Here is a 24,064-nt window from a genome sequence, read left to right on the forward strand (position 1 = left end):
CAAAAACATTCTATATCAGTTGCAGCTATAGAAGTCTGCATATTCCTCTCATTACAGGTTCCCTTAACCTCCCTGGCGGTAATCCCGAGCGTGACTCGGGGTGGATTTTTTAGTCCAGGATCGGTATCCCAGAGTCACGCTCGGGGTGGATGTGCAGAGAGCGCAGCGGTGTCTCTTACCTTCTCCTGGCGATCCAGGAGATCTCTCATTGCTGTGACCGCCAGCCGAGAGTCCCGCCACTCGTCCGTCGGTGTGATGACTTCCTAGTTCCGTTCCCTGCAGCAGCAATGCTGCATGGGAGCGGAACTAGGGAGGGAAATTCAAAACGTTGCACAAAACACAAACACATTTTATATTTTTATATATATATATATATATATATATATATATATATATATATATATATGCACACACACATATATATATATATATACCTATATACACACGTATATACATATATATATATGTATAAAATTATATTATTGATTTGATTATAATTCATGCGTTTTATATATATATATATATATATATATATATATATATATGTGTGTGTGTGTGTGTGTGTATATATATATATATATATATATATACACACACACACATATATATATATATATATATATATATATATATAATATATAACGCATGAATTATAATCTAATCAATAATATAATTTTATTATATACATTATATATTATATAATAAAATTATATTATTGATTCGATTATAATTCATGCGTTTGTGTTTCAAATTTATCACATCTGGGATGTCTACTAGACTCTTGTTTTGGTCAGGTTTAAGTCAGTAATTACTAAGAATTGTAGGCCTATAATACATAACGCCAAATTTTCATGAAAAAAATTGTAACGCTTTTGGTACATAATTCCTGACATAATCATACCGCCAGGGAGGTTAAAGAACTTCCTAAACCATCATACATGAGCAACATACAGTTTAGGAGTTTAAAAAATGTACCAATGTTCCATTTTTTATCTATAGTTAGCAGGGATTCCAATGTTCAAATGTAGGCGTAAAAAACAGTATTAGATCCTCAGAGCTAGGAAGAAGATGCTTTAGAAAGAGCCTAACTGGTGATATCATCCTGCAGTGTGTCTGAGTCATACTCCAGGTTTCAAAAGGATGGTTAATCAGTCTCTACTAATATATGACTGCTTGGCTACATGTGTTGGGAACACGGCAAGAATATAAAAGGACAACAGAAAGGGAAAAGCGTGGGATGCTCACTGAAACCTCTTTGGAGAGTTTGAATCCTTGCAGTATAACAAAGGCCTTTCTCCTTTCTGCCAGTGTAGTTCTGGTAATGAGAGAAGGTGAGGACTGAAACATTTCAGCAAAAGGGCAATGCTGACTTATCCCAATGACAAAAGAGACCACCAGGCAGCAACTATTCTCACATATAAAATATTTAAAAGGTATTCAGAGCTCTTATCTAACGAGCGCAACCTATTGATTACACATAAAGTACCTTAAAAAAGTATTCATACCTCTTGAAATTTTCCACATTTTGTCATGTTACAACCAAAAACTTAAATGTATTTTATTGGGATTTTATGTGATAAACCAACATAAAGTGGCACATAATTGTGAAGTGGAAGGAAAACAATAATTGGTTTTCAAAATATCTGAAAAGTGTGGTGTTCATTTGTATTCAGCCACCTTTTCTCTGATACCCCTAACTAAAATCTAGTGGAACCAATTGCCTTCAGAAATCACCTAATTAGTAAATAGTGTCCACCTGTGTGTAATTTAATCTCAGTATAAATACAGCTGTCCTTTGAAGCCCTCAAGGGTTTGTTAGAGGACCTGAGTAAATAAACAACATCATGAAGGCCAGGGAACACACCAGACAGGTCAGGGATAAAGTTGTGGAGAAGTTTAAAGAAGGGTTAGGTTAAAAAAAAACAACAAAAAAACAAGCTTTGAACATCTCACGGAGCACTGTTCAATCCTTCATCCAAAAATGGAAAGAGTATGGCACAACTGCAAACCTACCAAGAAATGGTTGTCCACCTATACTGACAGGCCAGACAAAAAGAGCATGACTAAGCTCCAGGGGATATTGGGGGGCATGGCCAAGGCTGAGGTTGTCTCTCATATCACCATGCAACTCTGTGTATGTGCGGCACCAAGGATTCTCTCCTGCTTTCCTTCAGTGACTGTGGGAGCTGGGACGGGCTCCATCCCCTTACCGACACTCCCGCAGCAGTGGAAAGAGAACCATCCACATCACCCCCACATTGACAAATGAGCCTGAAGGGCACACTAACCTATTGTGGGTCACAAGGAGAGCATTAATCAGAGAAGCAAGCCCATGGTAACTCTGGAGGACCTGCAAAGATCCACAGCTCAGGTGGGAGAATATGTCTACAGGACAACTATTAGTCATGCACTCCCCAAATCTGGCCTTTATGGAAGAGTGGCAAGAAGAAAGCCATTGTTAAAAGAAAGTTATAAGAAGTCCCGTTTGCAGGTTGTGAGAAACCATGTGGGGGACACAGCAAACATGTGGAAGAAGGTGTTCTGGTCAGTTGGGACCAAAATTGAACTTTTTGGCCTAAAACCAAAATGCTATGTGTGCTGGAAAACAAACACTGCACATCACCCTGATCACACCATACCCACCGTGAAATATGGTGGTGGCAGCATCATGTTGTGGGGATGCTTTTCTTCAGCAGGGACAGGGAAGCTGGTCAGAGTTGATGGGAAGATGGATGGAGACAAATACCGGGCAATCCTAAAAGAAAACCTGTTTGAGTCTGCAAAAGACTTGAGACTGGGGCGGAAGTTCACCTTCCAGCAGTACAACAGCCCTAAACATACAGCCAGAGCCACAATGGAATAGTTAAGATCAAAGCATATTCATATGTTAGAATGGCCCAGCCAAAGTCCAGACCTAAATCCAATTGAGAATCTGTGGCAAGACTTGAAAATTGTTGTTCACATGTAGCAGATACTGTACAGCTTTTTGTATGGCCTGAACAAACAAGTGGGATAAAGTTTGGTCAGTAAGTGCATTACGGATTGGCAAGAGTTTTGGGGGATCCAGGACACACTATATGGGACAAAAGGTATCTGGAGGTATCTGCAATCTTACACACACCTTAGATTTTTCTTTAACCTACGATTGCTTTAATATTTGGAGCACATTTCCTTGGGATTGTCCCATGTTTGACCAAGCATAGAGAAACTTTACTCAAGTCAGAAAAATACACACCAGCAAGTGCAGTTATTTATTCGTTAACCAGTTCAGGTCTGCCCCATAGCAGTTTTACTCTTCTGGGTATAGGCGTGCACATGCGCGCTGCTGGCGGCTCCTCCCACTGTGATCACACACCGGGACCCCCGTGGTGGGTACTTGATGTCCGCTGGCACCCACTGGTCGTCTGGTACACAGGCAGAACACCAGTCTGCCTATGTAAACAAGGCAGATTGTCGTTCTGTCAGTTGGGAAGGCATGGGTCCTGTGTTCCTGCAAGACAGGAACATGGATCCATGCCTTTACCTAGTAAAAACAAAATTCCACACAGTGCACTAACAGTGGCTAGGCACACATTTAAACCTAATGTTAACCCCTTCCCAGCCAGTGTCATTAGTACAGTGACAGTGCATATTTTCTAGCACTGATCACTGCAATAATGTCACTGATTCCCAAAAGGCGTCAAAAGTGTCAGTTACTAATAAAATAAATTAATTAATAAAAATATCCCATAGTTTTTAGACGCTATAACTTGTGTGCAAACCAATCAATATATACACTTATTGGTTTTTTTTTTCCAAAAATATGTAGCAGAATACAAATTGGCTTAAATTGATGAAGAAATTCGATTTTTTTTTTATTTTCTAATTATGTTTTATAGTAGAAATATATATATATTTTTTTCAAAATTGTCGGTATTTTTTTGTTTATAGCGCAATGAATAAAATACCACCAAAAGAAGGCTCTATTTGTGAGAAAAACAGGACACCAATGTTATTTGTGCAATTGTCAGCTAAAGTAACACAGTGCCGTATCGCAAGAAATGGCCTGTGGCCTGGTCATGAAGAGGAGGGGGGTAACTCTCCTAGAGGTCAAGTCATTAAAAACATAATGATTAAATACAATATAAGCAACCACATTTGTCCTGATGTCAGCCTTCTGTAAAAGAGGGCACAAATTATTTTGGTTTGCAGCTGCCACACCCCTTACATTTTCAGCCACATTAGTGATTAGGTAGGCTTTTATAATATTAGGTGCACTGCTCCTTTGAATTTTATGCACACCTTGTGAACAGGTAAAAGAATGAACAATAAGATGTGGTGTTATCTTTCAGAAGGTATAGGAAGGTATAGGACTCTGTATATTAAAGGCTGCAAACCAAGGCGATCTTGCTGTTGGTCATTTTTAAAAGAGTTAAAAGAGCTACCCAGCCTCCCACCTGCCATCGAGGACTTTATGTGGTATGTCACCCTTGAAACAAGGGGGGACTTTGTTATTGTTTTGAATTTATAGTATTTGATTGAGTTTTCATGATTAAGCATTTAAATAAGTTTGCAATAATTAATGGTCTATCAATAATGTGAATAACCCAACAAAAGTGCATCGGCTATTATTATTCCACGTATTTGTTGTGTATTTCTTTTAAGGGATATTTGTTAATTGGGAAAATAAGGCGAGGGGGGGGGGGTATTGTGCAGACAGATTGGAAGGAAGAGTCAGCAGTATAAGCCAATCAGGCTCTGCAATGTTTACAGTATGTCCTAAAGGCCAGCATACTGACAAAAGGAGAGAGCAGGGTGAGCAGAGGAACAAAAGACTTTAAATCTAGCAACAGTGTAATGGCTCCCGTCCAGCTCATTTCGCGGAGACGTCTTTTCCACCAAAACATGTAAGTCGCAGTGTCACGGAACCATGAACCAGACGCACAACAACAGATAAGTGAAAATAAGAAGGCTTTATTGAAAATCAAGCTGTAAAGCAAAAGTCCAAACGGATGGCGAAACCGAGGCAGAGTCATTGCGAAGCCAGAGGTCAGGAACCAGGAGGGTAGTCAGACGAAGCCGGGATCAGGAACCAGCAGGGTAGTCAGACGAAGCCAGGATCAGGAACCAGTAGGGTAGTCAGACGAAGCCAGGATCAGGAACCAGCAGGGTAGTCAGACGAAGCCAGGATCAGGAACCAGCAGGGTAGTCAGACGAAGCCAGGATCAGGAACCAGAAGCAGCAGCAGTCTTAGAAGCATGTGAACACAGGAGGACCAAGCAAGGAACTGAAGCCACAGACCTCCTATATATATGAGCTAGGCATCCAGCTCCTCCCAGTGGGAAGGAGGAGCCGCAGGGTGGGAGGCTACAAGAAACCCAGAAACCAAGATGGCCGCCAGCACATGTCAAACGAAGGAGAACAGCAAGAAGGTAAGACCATGACACGCAGCTTGTACATGACAACATCATGCACTATTGCTGGTCAGAGCTGGCGTTTTTTCTGCTAAACCACCATGTTGCCTCAGTGTGAGGTGGCGATTTCAAACTATTTATCATCGGGTGTGATTGTGCCATATTACTATGCATCTTGTTTGTTAAATAAAAGGCTAGAGTTTTTACTGTGTACTTTTACCATGGGAGTATATTTTTTAGTTGGCATTTATCTTCACATGCAGAGGTGTGATGTTTGTCTCATTCAGTCTAGAGAGTGTTTCACACTGGTCGAATAGGGAGGCATGTTGGACAGTGGGAGGAAACCTGACAAATGGGTGCATGGGTTTTTTATACAGTCCTGATGGTTGGCAGAGGGGAAAGTGCCTCGGTGCATGTTGGGATACTGTATAAAAGCCAGGGGCACATGTGCTCAAGGTCTTCCGTTCAGGAGCAGAGTCCCGGAGGGAGGGGGGCGGCTAGCTCCTCCTCTGTAGAGGTGCCATGTGGCCTCAGGGGGTCGTTCTTAAGGCCCGAAGAGTAGCAGTGAGGAGCTGAACCCAGAGGTCCAAAGAAGCCGACTGAGAGGGGAAACACTGGAGGATCTGTCTCTGCAGTGCAGGGAGTACAGAAACTCGTGTCAAGGGTCCACCCTTGCTCCTAGGATAGTCAGAGGATGGTTGTCAGTGGCAAGAAGATGCTAGTGAGAGTGTCCTGAAGATAAATTATCGTTCATCAAGTCATCTTGAGCAGAGAGAGTCTTAGGTCCATCTACACTTGTGGCAGTGTGGATTAACAGCCTGGCTGTTCAAGATTCTAGAGCAAAGTTCTGAATATAGAAGTCCTTAATCAATGTGAATAGTTTAATTGGAGTATCCCACTATTCCTTTCTCCTATCCCAATTACCTATAAACAAGAAAACAAACAACAACCCTAGACTGTTCATTCATGTGACAAGCCATTGGGAGAGATTCAGGGACTTGTTCAAGTAAATGTGTGCTGGTAACCAGGGGAGCCCCTCAAGACAATACTCAGCAGTTCCTGCGGGGACAGTGCTATAGTCCAATATCTCAACAGCAACATGGGCCAGGCTGCGCGCATGCACATGGCTATCCAGAGACTTGAAGCACCACTTAGAGTGAAGTACATGTGACAACAAACCGCTGCGGGCAATCGAACATAATTAGTGTGAGAGGCAGGGTCACATAGCAATAGAGCAACGAGTGAACATTAAATTCTGCTACAAATTGGGGAAAAGGGCAACGGAGACGCATAAAATGTTGGTGCAAGTGTACGTGACGGAAGCAGTGAGCAGAAAATGTGTTTTTAAGACTAGTTAACTTTAAACGCTATTGCGAAGCAAAGGAGATGACTGAGGATGAGCCACATTCGGATCCACTGTCGACAAGCAGAACTCCAGACATGATCGAGCGAGTGCGACAAATGCTGGCATGAAATTGCCGACTGACTCTGTGATTGATGGTGAAAGAATTGGACATTAGCAACACGGTGTGCACCATGGTCCGCAAAGAATTGGGTAAGCAGAAGATCTGTTTCCTGGTTTTGACAGACCAACAGAAAGTAGAAACTGTTGCTAAGACACATCCACCAGAAACGTTTGCTAAGACGCATCCGCGGAGTTCGGCCAGAGTTGCACAGGTCTGGACAGTGGATGATAATGCGCCTGCGCACTGTGCAATCTGTGTGCACCAATTCTTGGCTCAGCGTACCTGTTCTCAACCATCCACTGTACTCCCCTAATCTGCCATCTGTCTGAGCATCATGAAAGGTGCACGTTTTGAGGATGTGGCGGCAATCCAGGAATGTGTGACAGCGGGTTCTGCAAACAATTACTAAAGAGGCCTTTGCTGACAAATTCCAGAAACTTTATGAAAGTTGCTAAAAATGTGTTGTGAAGGATGACGATTTTGTAGGCCAATAAAAAAAAAAATGAATTTAAACTGTAGTATCACGCTACAACATAACAAAATTGAAAAAGTAAAGGGAGGCCTGACTCTGAGTATTTTTATTTTTTTTTGCCTACAATTCTATGCCACTAAAATAAATACAAACTGTCACATTTCTAGAATCTGGGAACTGCTTTGGACATGAAGACTGGTAAACTGGTAAACCTAACAGACATGATTAGGTTATTAACACAGTCGATTATCTTTTTGGCTATTAAAATGAAGCAGCTCAGTAAAAGCAGGACTAAAGAAAATACCTGATTTGGTGCTACGCATCACTTCTCTTTGCATCTTTTTATTAACAATAGGGGACTTTATATATATATATATATATATATATATATATATATATATAGGAGACTAATATATCATATAGTAGAATATAATATCTAATAGGAGACTAATATACAGTATAGAGCAGCAATTAAAGCCTCTGTGATAGAATTTCTTTGTGGTAAGAATACTGTTTCTGCAAAGGTTGTTGTGTGGTATAAAATAAAATAATGCCTACCCACCATGGGACATGGTCAGGGAAAGGTAAGTGAAAGGAGGAAGAAGCTTACCCATATAAGTAAATAGAGGCTTCAGATCAATACAGTGCTAAATCTGCTTTTGATTGACCCTGCAAATCTGTAATTTGGTCTGTTTTTCCTTTTCTCTTTTTTTTTTTTTTTCTTTAGGCAATAGTGAATTCGGGCATTTATTATGCAGTAAAAAAAAAAAAGGCTTCTATTAATCAATCACTACTTTGTCTTTAGTTTTTTTACTGGTCTTTCATCTGCATCTTCCGGGGTCTCCAGGATTTTGGGGCACAACTTCTGTCCGACCTTCAGCGCCCACAGGCATAGCTCCATGCGATGAGGGGTCCAATTCTTCTCCTCCTATTCTGCGTTCAAGGTCTCGGCCTTCTTGCGGATCGTCTCCAGGAATTTCAGGTAATGTTTCAGGTTGTACTGGATGGCCACCAGACCGTGCACACTCTCCACAGCTTCATCTGCCATGAACGTTGCAGATTCCGGGGCCCTGGCACACAGGACTGTGGAGGCAGTGGCAGGCCCGATGCCCTTCAGCTGGCACAGCTCTTCTATAGCAGCAGAGACATTGGGGAGATGCTGGAAGGCTTTCCTGGTGCAGCTCTCTACTGTGCTCTCCAGATTGGATGCCGCCATTTGCTGTAAATGAGGCGGAACTTTCCCCTCAGCAGCTTTCACTCCATCAGCTTCACCAGCTCTTCCTGCTTTAAGGATTTCTGAGGCCGGGCAGAAACAGCCCTCGGCAGCTCCTCCTGGAACCCTCTATCCAGGTCTACTAATCCTTTCTTCTTGGTTCCCACAGCCTCCACCACCTCCCAGTAGATTCCAGAAACTTGCTGCCACTTTTTTTGGATCGGTGCACTGGAATAAACTGGAGATCAGCGCCATTTTCCTGGACCGCCTCTCCACTCCCTCTGTCCCAAGCTCACAGAAAGTGCGGCGCCTCTTCCCGGATCACATGTTTTTCAGGTACTGGAATACTATCAGATTTTTGCTCTGACATTTAGCTACTTCGCGTATCTTACCATAACAGTGGTCACCAGCCTCAGGGTTATGGACCGGCACAGTGCTGCACTGAAGGGGATGAGCAGAACGGCTTGATGTTTAACCGGTTCTCGCCATATAGTCAAATGATGGCCAGGTGGGACCACGCTAGTTCTGGGAGTTCTGGTCATATGACGTCCTCCCATTCTTGGAGCGCGGCACGGCGATCAGTGGTTAGCTGTGTCTGTAGGACAAGGCGCATCACTAATCGGGGTAAAGAGCCAATGACACCGGCTTTTTACCACCTGATCGGCAGTGGCTAATCACAGCCGATCACAATGTAAACACACTTGTTGGTTATCACCATTCCTTTCCTCATGCTGTCACAGTGTGAGGAGAGGAGAGGGCCTGTAACTGGTTAATGTGAAAGAGGACATCTGCACTGATAATTAGGGCCCTGATTATCAGTGTCCTGATCATTAGTGCAGCCCCAACAGTGCCCATCAGTGCTCCCTATCAGTGCCAACCTGTGCCCATCAGTGCTGTCAATCAGTGCCAATTAATGCTGGCAATCAGTGACCATCAGTGCCGCCAATCAGTGCCGCTTATCAGTGCCCTTAAGTGCTGCCTATCACTGCCCATCAGTGCTACCTATCAGTGCCCATCAGTGCAGCCTCATCAACGCACATCAGTAAAGAAGGAAAAATGTATAACAGAAACTTTTTTTCAAAAAATGTTTGGTCTTTTTTCATTTGTTAAGCTAAAAATAAAAAACACAGTGGTTATTAATCACCGCTAAAATAAAGTTCTATTTGTGTGAAATAAATGATAAAAATATTATACGAGTACAGTGCTGCATGACTGCGCAATTGTCATTCAAAGTGCGACAGCGCTGAAAGCTGAAAATTGGACAGGGTTGAAAGAGGTAGTGCCCAGTAGGCAAGTGATTAATTTACAACTGCTCACTGACACAGAGGAGGGTGAGGCTGATGATCACGGGGCTGAAGTGAGTGGTCTTGGAGACACTTGTGAAAGAATGCTGCACAGCCCCGTCTTCTCTGGTACGAGCCGTCCTAGTGCCTGGCATCAATCTCTACATCCACCCCCAGTGTCCCGCCCAGCAGCTTCTGCTCCTAGTTATTGATACATCTGCTACAGGACAGGGGGCCGAGGTGTTGTGAGCTTACAGAGAGGAATGAGGAATCCACTGCTCGACTCTATAGTGGCCGTGTTTTCTCCGGGACAGGGTATAAGCAAGAATAGGATGCTGCCATGGCTCTTAATGCACAGTTCAGCTCCCATGTTAGCCCACACTGGTGACCCAGGGTCTTGTTGTCACCATTGTTGTGTAGACAGCATTTCAGTATTCGGGGAGCTACCACAACATACAATGTTCACACTGTAATCAGCAAAATACTTGAAGTCCCCCATTCTTATAGTTCCTGATCCCGACACTGACTACGAGTCCGGGGGGGGGGGGGCTGTAGTTTTAAATGTATTATCAGATTTAGATGCACTGACAAATTCAAATCCAAACTCCAGCTCACACTTTATAATCAGCTACAGCAAACATTATTTGTCCTTTTGGGATAAAGTTTTTGCAAGAATAAATAAAAGTCAATCCTTTTAATCACTTCTGCCACTGTTAAGTGGTTTGTCTCATCCAGGTAAACTTATACATTCTGCTGGAGAGCTTGAGCATGTAAAAAAAACAGACTTAATGGCTGAGTTACCAGGTAAAAATAGGAGAAAGAAAAGTTGAAAAGGAAACTAATACAGATATCACATCTAAGGATTGGTAAGTTGCAATATAATAAATGTTTGCTTTTAGGTTTATTCTGCTTTTAATGTAGTTTTTTTTTAATTTTAGTTTTAGATAGAGTGAATCTTTGTGGGGGTAGAGGAGGTAGAACACCTGTCAGGTTTTTATTGTTGTTTGTGTCCCCATTTAAAAGTTTCACCCTCTTAATTTGTGCTGTTTACCATTATCACCAAAAGGTAAAGTGAAAGAAAGAAAATTTTGGGTTTTCACCAGAACAGTAATAGAGGGGAAACTGTCCAATGGGGACACTAGTTCTGGGACAATGTCCAATGAGCACAACCAGGGATTTCCTTAATTTGGAGACATCGCCTCCCATGTCCTGTTTATGGGGGATGAGGTGAAGGCAAATCTCCCCAATGGGACACAGATGGCAGATGGCAAAATAAAAAAATGACTGGGGTTATAAACAAAAACGTTTTGTCTTTAGTTCTACTTTATTTCCCATGCAGTTAGCAGAATACAATACATGCCATTGTTCCTTTAAGTGTACCTAAAACTGAAAACGTTGTTCTGGGAGAACTTATTTTAATAGGAAAGTCAACAGCGTATTCAATCGCTTGCCAACTCTAAGAGCTTTGTGCCTTATTTTACCTCAGAGAGCCATGTTCCATATTCCTCTACAACTATGACTACTTATTTTTCTTAATAGAAGAAGAAATAGGTGCCGCTGAGTATAGCAAGTTAATTATCAGACGATACGTCTGCTGAAGGAGCGTTGTGTGCATGCTCCGAAACGCGTTACGTCATCACGTCCGTGTGGTCCATCCGTGAGGTTTGCGGGTTCACCGCCGCCTCAGTTCCATCCTGTTCCTTCCATTAGTCCTTCCTTTGCCGCGTCATCTTCCGGCTGCTGGTCGGCCAGAAGACGGAAGCGCTACACACCAGGAAGTGCTCGGAGGACATGCTTTCATGTTATTACATGTGAGTTTATATTATTTTTTGCACAAAAAATGTAACTTGCTATACTTAGCGGTGCTTATTTCTTCTTCCATTTGTCAGCGGGATTCGCTTCACCTGTCAGAGCTGCCTTGGGTAACAGCATAGTGTTATTGAGCATAGCTGAAGTCCGGTTTATGCCCCCATTGCCTTCTCCCATCAAGACTTTTTGAATAGGGGACATACCTCCCAGCACAAGCACCCAACAAACTCTTTTTTCCTACTTCTTTTGCTTAAAGTGGTTCTAAAGGCATAATGTTTTTACTTTAATGCATTCTGTACATCAAGGCAAAAACACTTTCCAGTATCAGCTCCCCCCCCCCCCCCAACCCCACCCCTAAATACTTACCTGGCTCCTCTTTCAATCCAGCGCTGTGCCCGTCTGCGGCAGGGCTTTTCTTCTCTATCCATAGACACACACAGCCTGGCTCAGGAGCGAGGTTAGCATGTCTGTGCCCATAGCAAGCACTTACTATGGGGGCAGACACAAAAGAGGAAGAGCCAAGAGCGCCAGCAGGGAAGCCCAGAAGAGGGAGTTTGGGGCCACTCTGTGCATTGCCTGCAATAGTATTTTCTTCAGTCAGGGTATTTTAGCTCTTCTAGTACTCTTTACTTATTTATTCATCGTGTACCCAGTTATAGGTTAACATCTGTGTTCAGGTCTACGAATGTTAAAGTGATTGTAAAGCCTCATTAAAAAAATAAATAAATAAATAACAAACATGTTATACTTACCTGCTCTATGCAGTGGTTTTGCACAGAGCAGCCAGATCCTACTCTTCTCGGGTCCCTCTTCTGTGTTCCTGGCCCTTCCCTCCTGTTGAGTGGCCCCACAGCAAGCAGCTTGCTATGGGGGCACCCGAGCCGAGCTGCAGACCCGTGTGTCTATTCAGACACAGAGCTGCTGTTTGGCCCAGCCCCCTCTCTCTCCTGATCGGCTAAATAACTTTAAATTGACAGCCGTGGGAGCCAATGGCGCTGCGGCCGTGTCTCAGGAGGGAGAGTCCCAGGTGGCGGAGGGACTCGTGGACATTGCTGGACAGAGATGGGGCTCAGGTAAGTATTAGGGTGTGCTGGGGAGGCTGCTTTACACAGAAGGCTTTTTATCTTAATGAATAGAATGCATTAAGAGAAAAAAAACCATCTACCTCTACAACTATTTTAACCAGTTTTGGACCAGAAGGATTTGCCTCTCAATGGCTAGGCCATTTTTTGCGATTCAACACTGCTTTATTTTAACAAAAAATTGCGTGGTCGTGCGACGCTGTACCCAAATAAAATTGATGTCCTTTTTTTCCCCACAAATAGAGCTTTCTTTTTGGGGTATTTGATCGCCTCTGCAATTTTTATTTTTTTGCGCTATAAACAAAAAAAAGCAAAAATTCTAAAAAAAAAAAAAACAATAATTTTTACTTACTGCTATATAACATTCCCAAAAAAAAAAAACACAATTTAAAAATCAACATTTTTCATCATTTTAGGCCAATTTGTTTTCTGCTGCATATGTTTGGTAAAAAAAAAAAAAAATCGCAATAAGCGTATTTTGATTGGTTTGCGCACAAGTTATCACGTCTACAAACTAGGGGAAAGAATTTTGTCATTTTTATTGTTTTTTTTACTAGTAATGGCGGCGATATCCGATTTTTAGCAGGACTGCGACATTGGGGCGGACAGATCAGACCCCTAACTGACATTTTCTTAAAATTTTTGGGGGGATCAGTGACATTACTACAGTAATCAGTGCTAAAAATATGCACTGTTACTGTAATAATGACACTGGCAATGAAGGGGTTAACACAGTAGGTGATCAAGGGGATAAATGTAAGCCTAGGGAAGTGTTTCTAACTGTGGGGGGGGGGGTGGGTTTTGAAATGATCACAGAGACCTCTGATCCTAAATAGAAGGATTACAGGCACTCTGATCATTCCAGAGAGAAGAACAGTCAGCTGTGTTTACAATAGCTGACCGTCCTTCTCTCTCAGCGGGGAGCAATCACAGGTGGCGGGCGCCAATCAGACCTGCTGGCCCCGTGCATCAGAGTCCCCGCTGCCGAGTGGGGGCGGGAGCATGCCACCGGTGGCGCGCGCTCGCCCCCTAGCAGCAGGCGCGCAACTGAGGTAGGGCTACATCGGTTCGCGCAGGAGGGGCTGCCTGCCGCAGTAAAACTGCGGCGGGCGGTCCTTAAGTGGTTAACAACATGGTCTTTTCTGTCTTCACGGCAAGACCTTAGGGGCAGAAACGCCTCAACATTACAATGTCATCTCAGTGACTAATCTTTATTTTATTTTAAGACTCCTTTGACATCTGTGTTTTGGGTTTCATTAGGTATACATTGACACCCGCAGCAGATCACACACCCAGTGCATTCTGAATGTGGTGTGCACTTTGTTCTGTTGTAAACGAGCCTTAAAGGAACTTAGAGGCTTCACTGCAGACTCCTCCTGAAGAAAATGCTAGCTACTTTGTTTTTAGGCTGACATGTTTACTTTAACCACTTTACAACCGGAGGATTTTGCTGTCTTCCGTCCAGGCCACTTTTTGCGATTCGGCGCTGTGCGACTTCAACTGACAATTGCGCGGTCGTGCGACGCCGTACCCAAACGAAATTTACGTCCTTTTTCTCCCACAAACAGAGCTTTCTTTTGGTGGTATTTGATCACCTGTGCGATTTTTACTTTTTGCGCTATAAACAAAAAAAGAGCGTTTATTTTGAAAAAATAACAATATTTTTCACATTTTTTTATATGAAATTCCCCCCAAAAAAGATGTAAAAACCAATTTTTTTAAAAGTTTTTTGCCAATTTGTTTTATGCTACATATGTTTGGTAAAAAAAATCGCAATAAGCGTATTTTGATTGGTTTGCGCAAAAGTTATTGCGTTTACTAACAAAGGGAAAGATTTCTGTCATTTTTGGTGTTTTTTTTTTAACGCGTAATGGCGGCGATCTGCGATTTTTTTTGCGGGACTGCGACATTGCGGCGGACAGACCGGACCCCTGACTGACATTTTTGACACTTTTGGGGGTACCAGTGACATTACTGCAGTAATCAGTGCTATATATATGCACTGTTACTGTAAAAATGACACTGGCAGGGAAGGGGTTAATTTTATTGGAGAGGGAGGGGTTAATGTATGCCTGGTGCTTACTGACGTGTAGGGGGGGAGGTGACTATGTGATTCATGGACAGATCGGATGTCCAGCTATGCTGAACAGTCCGATCTGTCACTCCCTGTCACTATGGAGATCCGCCCGCTGTGTTTACACACAGCGGGCGGATCTCCAGACTCGATCCCCGACGATCGGGTAAGAGCAGCGGCGATCGCCGCTGCTCCTCCCCTGGCCCGACTCCCGCTGTGAATGAAAACAGCGGGAGCGAGCCTCCGGCGGCGCGCAAGCGCCGCCCAGAAGGGGAGGAGTCCAGTCACGTTAATACTACGTGACTGGACGGGAACGAGCCACTCTGCCGCAGTAGTATTCCCGTAAGCGGTAGTAAAGTGGTTAAAGACCTGTTAGCATCAGAACGCACTGTGGGAAACCTGCATTCCATGCTGGTTTCCCGCACCACGTTCCAAACACGCTGGGTATGCAACCTGCTGCAGGTGTCAGTGTATTCCTAAAGACAACCCAAACGCAGGTCACAAACGCACTGTGTTTTCCTGCACCAGGTTACACTGTACTGCAGTGGAGGGTAAGCATAATAGCTACGTAACTAATGATTTTACAGGTTTACTTTAAGAAGATGCATTACATACATTTTCTGTCATCAAGCATTTCTGTAATACTGGAATCCCTCCTAAACACATGATTTGTGTGTGCTTGAATATATTTGATAGTGTTGTCTGTATGACAATTATTTACAACTGTTGTGAGAAAACATAAAATAAAACCCAACTCCCAGAAGCGAGAGACTTTTCCATTGACATTCATGCTTTCAAATTGTGCCTCTAAACCTAGCATAACCTGTCAGATCCTATCAGATTTGTTTATTTCTCATGTAAATAGAAAACCACAGGCATTACTAGGCACATGAAGCTGAAGGGTGGAAAATGAACACTGACCTGATGTTATAGAAACATTAATATCTACTGCACTCTACAGCTCAATTTATACAATTTAAACAACAATATATAACTTTGGCTTCTTTCACACGGGCGCTCCGTATGTCCGTATATCATTCCATCCGTTTTCAGATGATATACGGACATAATGCATGTCAATGGGATTGCGGATGTCAGCGGATAACCATCCGCTGACATCCGATTTGCGTCCTTTCAGTTCTGTTCTGTTTTTTGGAACGGAACAGAACCCTATTTTTCTTCCGTTTAAAAAACGGAAAGGATGCAAAATCGGATGTCAGCGGTGTCATCCGCTGACATCCCCAATCCCATAGACATACATTATGTCCATATATCATCCGCAAACGGATGGGATGATATGCGGACCTACGGACCGGATAATACAAGTGTCATCCGCGTCCGTAAAAAAAAAAAAATAAATTCCGGAGTGGACCAAAATACGGTCCGCCCCGTGTGAAAGGAGCCAAAGTCAGTTTGGGTGTATCACACCAATTTATAGTTATAGCGTCAATGTATTAAACTAGAAGCCAGTGTATACATGATTGCCCTCTCCTTTCCTCCACAGTAAAGTGGCAGGGATGCAGCTGCTGCAGAAACTCTTGGAAAACAGAGCTGTATACCACTATTCTGCAAGATGTCAATTTCCTAAAGGGGATATTTTCATAACACTATGCCATGCTTTCCAAAATTGTTTAGCCCATTGATTCAGTTCAAAATGAAACTGTCTTCGGTTAGGGGGATATTTCTCACCACCTGGCTACAGTAAGAAAAATGTATTTGAAGTGATGCAGAATACTTGGTCTGTACTACACAGTAAAACTTGCTTTACTGACCTAAAAAGTTTTCTTCTTGGAGGCCAACTGTAGGCAGAAATGATTTAGTGTGGTCGAATCACATCCTTTCTAAAAGCCACAAATTCCCACTACAATTTTCATTGGGAACAACAAAAGCAGCCAATACCACGTCAAATGATGTCATCACATTACCCCAAGGAATTTGTCATAATGTAGGATGAATAAAATGGGGAATCAAGATTTGAACGTGTGACACATTCACTGCAATTCTGTGGGAGTTAAAATAAATACAAACCACACAGATAAATCCTGAACCTGGAGTCTCTAAAGAGATTACAAACTAGCACAGCAGTTCAAGGAGCTCCTGAAGTAATTTATTGATCTACAGCTCACGGATCACTGAGTTGTAGATATAACAAATATGTGTAGCTACAACAATACATAATGGAGAGAATATTAAATCTACCCCTTTGCAGTTTTTCTGCAAAACTCCAAAGTTTTATTGGTGTTGAGTGAAAACCTTGATCTGCATTGGTGTTCCACACATGTACATGTTATTTACCCTTTTTAAGCAGCAGTTATGAAAGGTAATCAAGCAAAAATTTTATAGACTGAGACCCCGTTCACACTGGGGCGAGCCGACTTTGCCGGGCGACCTGTGAAGTCGCGGTGCGCAGCTCGCACCGCGACCTCTGAGCGGCCGGCACGGACTTCATATAACTGAAGTCTATGCAGGTCACTCCGGGTCGCCCCAAAGAAGCTCCGGACCCTTTTTCTAAGTCGGAGAGACTTGTGTCGCTCGTATTAGAACGGGTCCACAGCTTCTCTATGGCAGGCGACCTACGGCGACCTGTCAGGCGACCAGGTCGCCTGACAGGTCGCCCCAGTGTGAACCGGCTCTTAAGCTTACCAGTCCTTAGATGTGCTGGCTGCATTAATTTTCCTCTGATGATCCAGCCATTAACACACGATCAGTTTAGGGTGACTACAATCACTCTTCCACTGTATCTACGGATGTGCAATGTAGCCACCCTTGGACAGCAGTAGACACGTGCAGAAAGAAAACATTTGTTTCATTTTGTTTCGGTATTTACATAAATTTGTTTAGTTCAATTTGTTTAATTTGTTTTGTTTTTTTCAAATTTTAATCAATTAAGATTCCATGCTTGATACAGTCACCCAGGACAGATGTCTTGGGGAGGCGGCAGCGAGAGCCTTCTTTCAGGCACGTAGACTTTTCTAAACTGGACTACATCAGAACCTCCCACGCATGAGATGTGGCTTGAACAGTTGGGTAATACATTGCGCATTGAAAAACTTATATATCAACATAGGGGCTCCCCTTACAAATTTGAGAAGGTGTGGGGTAGATGGTTGGCTACTCCAGGCCTGGTCCTTGTAGACTTGGTACTGGATAGATTGCTGCGCCAATAATGGCATTTATAATGTTATTTGGAAGGAACTGCAGAGGCAATAGGAGCTATATGTTTGTAACTTGGTATAATGAATATTATTTTTGTAACATTAGGTATTTATGCATCTGTTATAAATGTATTGTTGTTGGCATCTCAATAAAATTGTTCTTGATTTTAAAAAAATTCAGATTCCATTTAAATTGCATTCAAATTCGAATCGAATTCCATTCAAAGTCAAATGTATTCTATTCAAAATTCAAATTTTGAAAGATGATTGTATTCTTTCTATTCCATTCTGTTCTATTGTTTTTTTTCTATTCAATTCTATACTTTTATTTTCTGTTCTATTATTTTATTTTCTATTTTGTTCTTTTCTATTCTATTCAAAATTATTCTAATCAAACTTTGAATTTATTCTATTAAAAATTTGAATTTGGGAAAACAATTATATTGTTATATTATTTTATTTTAGGGATCGACTGATTATCAGTGGGGCCAATTATCAGAGGCCAATATTCACTTTTTTTGAAGTATCAGTTTCGGCCAAAAACTTGCTGATAAGGCAGATGTTGCTTCAAGGGGTTGTACTGGAGTGATGCCTGGAGCTACAGACATCGCCCCGGCACCCGTTTTTTAGAGCCGATGGTCAGCTTTCTTGTAATAACAACTGATGTGGTTAAGCAGCCGCTCAGCTGTTATTACAAGCATCGGGAGGGGACATCCCCCCCCTCCTGCCACTCTGCCTGGGTCTCCCGTCCCACCAGGAGGCCCAAACGACCGGCTGGCCGAAGACCTGAACAAAGCCGTAATCAGCTTTGATAAGGTCTCCAATGTAGTAACCCGGAAGCAATGTCATAACACCACTTCTGGTTACTGGAGCCTTAAAGGCGTCAGATTTTTAAAAAGATGACAGTATTCATAACAGCCAAACATGGCGTTTTTAATGCTTTTAAGCGCAGAGGCGGAGTTTGGGGTCTTACAGACCCCAGATCCCTCCATAAAGAGTACCTGTCACCAGTGCCGGGACAAGGTCATCCAGTGCCCAGGCCAGAGATGCCAAACTGCGCCCCCCCTTCCCTTAGGGTTAGGGTCAGGGTTCCCCTATCCCTGCAATAAACCATTGCGCCCAGGACAGCCGCCCCTCCTGCCCACCCCTTGTCCCGGCCCTGCCTGTCACTGCCTATTACTGTCACAAGGAATATTAACATTCCTTGTGACAGCAATAAAAGTGATCAAAAAAAAAAAAGAACAGTGTAAAAATAAAAACTTTAAATGTCCAGAATATCGGCTATTGGTCTGAAGGGTGGCTGGAAAATTGGAAATGGGTGGTTGAAAAAACGATATCGGTCAATCCCTATTTTTTATTCTATTTTTTTCTATTCTATTCAAATTTATTCTATTCAAAATTTGAATTTCGGAATCTTCTATTCTAGTCTATTCTATACAAATTTCAATGTATTCTTTTTGAATTTTGGGAAATGGTTAAATTTTTTGTATTCTATTCTTTTCTATTCTGATCTTTTCTATTCGGAAATTCGAATTTTGGAAGAAGGTAATATTCTTTCTATTTTATTCTATTTTTTTCTATTTAATTCTTTTCTATTGTATTTTCTATTGTATCCAAGTACTAATTTATTCTATTTGAAATTTGAATTTCATAAGATGGTTATATTCTTTCTATTCTTTTCGGAAATTCAAATGTGAATTCGAAAACTATTTGAATTCAAATTCTATTCAAACTTGAATTTGAAAACTATTCAAAAACTATTAAATTTTGAAACCTATTCGGATTAGAATTCAAAAACTATTTGAATTTTGTCAGAAAATTTTCTTTCAGATTCGTTTAAATTCGTTACTATTGTAATTCAGATACATCCGAATTTCCTAATATTTAAAAATTCATCTGAATTTCAATTCTAGACAGCAGCATTGTCAAGCTGTGGGAGGGTAGTGTTTGATGTAGACTAGAAGATTTAGATGAAGTTTACATAAGTGATTAACAACTTAAAGCCTAATTCTAGCTAACAATTTTTAAGAAGTTGTAGATATCTTTTTTTTTTTCTTTGAGGTTAAGATTTTAAATAAATAAAACCTGACCATTTTACGCACCCCGTGAGTGTTAAATGTTTTGTTTCAACCCTCTCACTTTCATTTCAATAGATCAATAGATTTTAAACAATTGCAGGAAGTTCCAAAGGAAAAAACGTATTTGCAGGATCGACAGGTAATAAAAATGTATTACAGAGGGGACTCTGTAATAAACACTGCTATGGTAATGCTACTGATAGATTGTATTATATATGCAATTTTAATGGCAGTTATCATGGACTCAGCCCAATAAAAACACTTCCCAGGAGTCTCAGAGTGATGACTAATAAAGACAACCTGTCACTGAGAGTTTTTTTCAAATAGTTGTAAATATAAACTAAAATATCAGTGCTATTAAAAAAAAAAAACATGAACTAAAATAAAGAGTAGATTTAAAGCTCCATTCTCACTTGGAAGGAATCACCAGCTGAATTACCACAATTCTGCCTTTAATTCCAAATAGCGGGAAAAGCGCACAATGCGTGTCTAAGTACCATTTATTCTAAATGGCACCTCAAACACGCAATTTTGTTGCATGATAGATTTGCCTGACAATTGCGTTAAAACGTGCATTTTAAAAACTGCATGAAGCTCATCACTCAAAAATGTGCATGAGCTTCTTTTGCACGACAAACACACATAGGGCAGTCCATTGAAGTGAATGGGCTGCCCTAGGCATGCCATGCTGAAAAGGATGAGAATCACGCACATAAAATCTCAAACGGGAACATGAGTTCCCGCTACATGTGTTAATGGCGTAAATTACCTAAAACTTCTGGTGCAACTGATTTTCCCATAGCATAGATTCCTATGCACCAGGTGATCTTTGGTCACAGCACACACTTTTATTTTATAATACATACACTTCTCAGGTCCCCCCACTGGTGCTCCTGGCTCTCCCCCCCATGAGTGCCCCCATAGCAAGACGCTATGGGGAGACTCGTGCGTGCTTGTTTCCAAGCCCTGCCCTGTGTGTCCATAATACACACAGAGAGGAGCTCGGCCTTTCCCCCGTTCCCTTGTCAATGGCTCTGATTGACAGCAGTGGAAGCCAATGGCTTTGGCTCTCATGCACACTGCTGAATTGAAATCAGGCTTGGGTATGTATTCAGGAGGGGCTATGGTGATAGTTGCATGCAGAAAGTTTTATTTAACTTACTGCATACACTACACTTTAAGCCTGGTGGTTTATTGCTCCTGTCTATGGAAGAAGCTTCCAGAATCAGAGGGTTAGCCACTGGGTTATGAATATTTATCTGACCTCAGCCAATCCCTGGTAGGGGGGCCCAGAAGGTGTGGCTGGTAAGAAGATAAAAGTTTGGAAGGGTATGTTCAGAGCTCTCTCCTGGGGTCTTCCCTCCTCTCTGGTAGGAAGCCTGTATTACTAAAGAGCTGTAGGTTTTAATGCCTTAGCATGTGCTGGGGGGAACATGGACTTAAAGAAACTTGCTGGAAGACACTGCCTGCTGGAAGACACTGCCTATTAGAGCTTGGCTAGACTGGAATAGGGAAACCCTTTCACCGAAGAGTGTCGCAGAGAAGCTGGTTGGAAGTATTCCCCGGATATTGTAAATAGGACCTCCTAGAGTTCCAGGTGTTCTTGTGCTTTGAGTGTTAGACACCAGACATTAGTACATGAACTGTGACTGCTCCTACAGAGTCTCAGACTAGCTGGCTGTCCCCTCTACCTACAGCATTACTTAAGGGTGCTACTGGCTTTGCTTGATAATCTGTCCTCTAATGCCTGTGCATGTTTTGGAGTATTCTGCACCCTCATGCATTTACCTGCCTGTATTTATATACTGCAATAATTCTTCAAAAATATACTCCTAGACCTCGCTTAAAATGTGTCAGTATGCTCTGAAGCTGGTACCTGGGCTGACAGCTTTTGAACAGGTAAGGGAGCCCTGGGCTATTTCCAGTGGCCCCTCTGGGGGGTAAGCACTACAGAAAAATGTAAGCAAACCTAACTGGTCAAAGAGTATCAGAGGGGAGGATCAGAGAAGACAGGATCAAACAGCCTTTTTACACAATGTGAAGATTTAACCCCTTAGGTTCCACACTGAGTATAACAAGCATGTTTTACTGCATATACAGACTGATTTTACTGTTGTGGGTTTAGTAACACTTTAACCGCTTGCCGACCGCCGCACGACTATTTACTGCGGCGGTCAGCCCCGTACAGGCAAAGTGACGTAGGGCTACATTGCTTGCCTGTGAGCCTCTAGGGGGCGAGCGCGCGCTCCCGCCCCCGCTCGTTTCCTAACAAATCCGCGCTTGTGACCGGCGGACCCGATGTCCGCCAGTCACTAATGTAAACAAAGCCGCCTGTCATTCTCCCTTTTGTAACTGCAGAGATCATACGGTCCTGCTATGTAGGATCGTATATATCTCTGTGGTTACATGAAAAGCCACGCTTTTAACCCCTGCCTCTCCAATAAAGTTAACCCCTTCCCTGCCAGTGTTATTTTTACAGTAACAGTGCATATGTATAGCACTGATTACAGTAGTAATGTCACTGGTACCCCCAAAAGTGTCAAAAATGTCAGTCAAGGGTCCGATCTGTCCGCCGCAAATGTCGCAGTCCCGCAAAAAAAAAATCGCAGATCGTCGCCATTACTCGTAAAAAAAAAAAAAAACACAAATGACAGAAACCTTTCCCTTAGTTAGTAAACGCAATAACTTTTGCGCAAACCAATCAAAATACGCTTATTGCGATTTTTTTTTACCAAACATATGTAGCAGAAAACAAATTGGCCAAAAATGTTAAAAAAATTAGATTTTTACATATTTTTTTGGGGAATTTCATATAAAAAAATGTGAAAAATATTGTTATTTTTTCAAAATTGACGCTCTTTTTTGTGTTTATAGCGCAAAAAGTAAAAATCGCACAGGTGATCAAATACCACCAAAAGAAAGCTCTGTTTGTGGGAAAAAAAGGACGTAAATTTAATTTGGGTACAGCGTTGCATGACCGCGCAATTGTCCGTTAAATTCACGCAGTGCCGAATCGCAAAATAGGGCCTGGTAAGGAAGGGGGTAAAATCTTCCAGGGCTTAAGTGGTTAAGAGTATGTGCAGCTAAAATTCTTTTTAGTTTTGGATAGAGTGGGGATGCCCTCTCTGATTTTTACTGCTGTTTAGTAGAAAATGGGAAGACCTGAAATCTTATCAGATTTTTACTTCTGCATCCCTGTAACAGGTTTTCTCTCACAGCCTGTCTGGCAAAACTAGCCCAGGGGACAGAAAGTGGGAGAAATCTTTGTAACCGGACAGCAGTAAAAGCTATCAGGGGTTCTAAACCTTTCCCAAACTATTCAAAACTTTAAAAAAGCTTTGACTAGATATAAAATTTAAAGCGGTTGTAAACCCAGAAAAAAACAAAAAAAAAAAAACAAACCCTGCAAGACAAAGGCATAATGAGCTAGTATGCATCGCATACTAGCTCATTATGAATTACTTACCTTAGAACGAAGCCCCGTCACGGACCCCCAGACACCGCTGCGGGCGCTGACATGATCCCACGGCGTCTCTTCCGGGTTCGGCGGCTCCGGCGCTGTGATTGGCCGGAGCCGCGATGACGTCACTCCCGCGCATGCGATTTTCCGGCAAGCTGCCGGCAAGGGAAGCTGAAGGTCCACCGGACCTTCAGAGCACATGCGCCGCTCGTGCGAGCGGCTGCATGCACTGCAAATATCTCCTAAACCGTGCCGGTTTAGGAGATATTAATTGTACCTACAGGTAAGCCTTATCATAGGCTTACCTGTAGTTAAAAGTGAAAAAAATCGTGATACTACCGCTTTAAAGGTAAAAATTTTTAGGTGCAAATCAATATAGAGTAATCGATGACTGAGCACAGGATGACCAAGACAGCAGACGGGCCTCATTTGTCCTTATGTGTCCACAACATATCACTTCATAGAACAGATTTTTCAGTCATCCAAAGTAAACAACACCTGACAAATGGCTAAAAGTAAATGAGTTTGAACTGAACCTAATGGTAACGCTAGGTTAAAACAGCTGTTTCCCCATTGTAA

The 24,064-nt window shown here is 42.3% G+C and overlaps 1 protein-coding gene and 1 pseudogene across 2 annotated transcripts in view; both read right to left on the reverse strand.

Moving 5' to 3' along the window:
- NEURL1 (neuralized E3 ubiquitin protein ligase 1) overlaps positions 1-24,064 on the reverse strand; it is a 359,707-nt gene that overhangs the window by 327,325 nt on the left and 8,318 nt on the right. The gene's annotated exons all lie outside the window — the stretch shown is intronic.
- LOC309563793 lies at positions 8,057-8,799 on the reverse strand (annotated as a pseudogene). Its single transcript has one exon. The product of its transcript is annotated as an uncharacterized misc_RNA (transcript).

Source organism: Pelophylax lessonae (assembly GCF_965119305.1).
Source record: "Pelophylax lessonae genome assembly, chromosome: 9".
In the NCBI taxonomy this organism is placed as follows: Eukaryota; Metazoa; Chordata; class Amphibia; order Anura; family Ranidae; genus Pelophylax; species Pelophylax lessonae.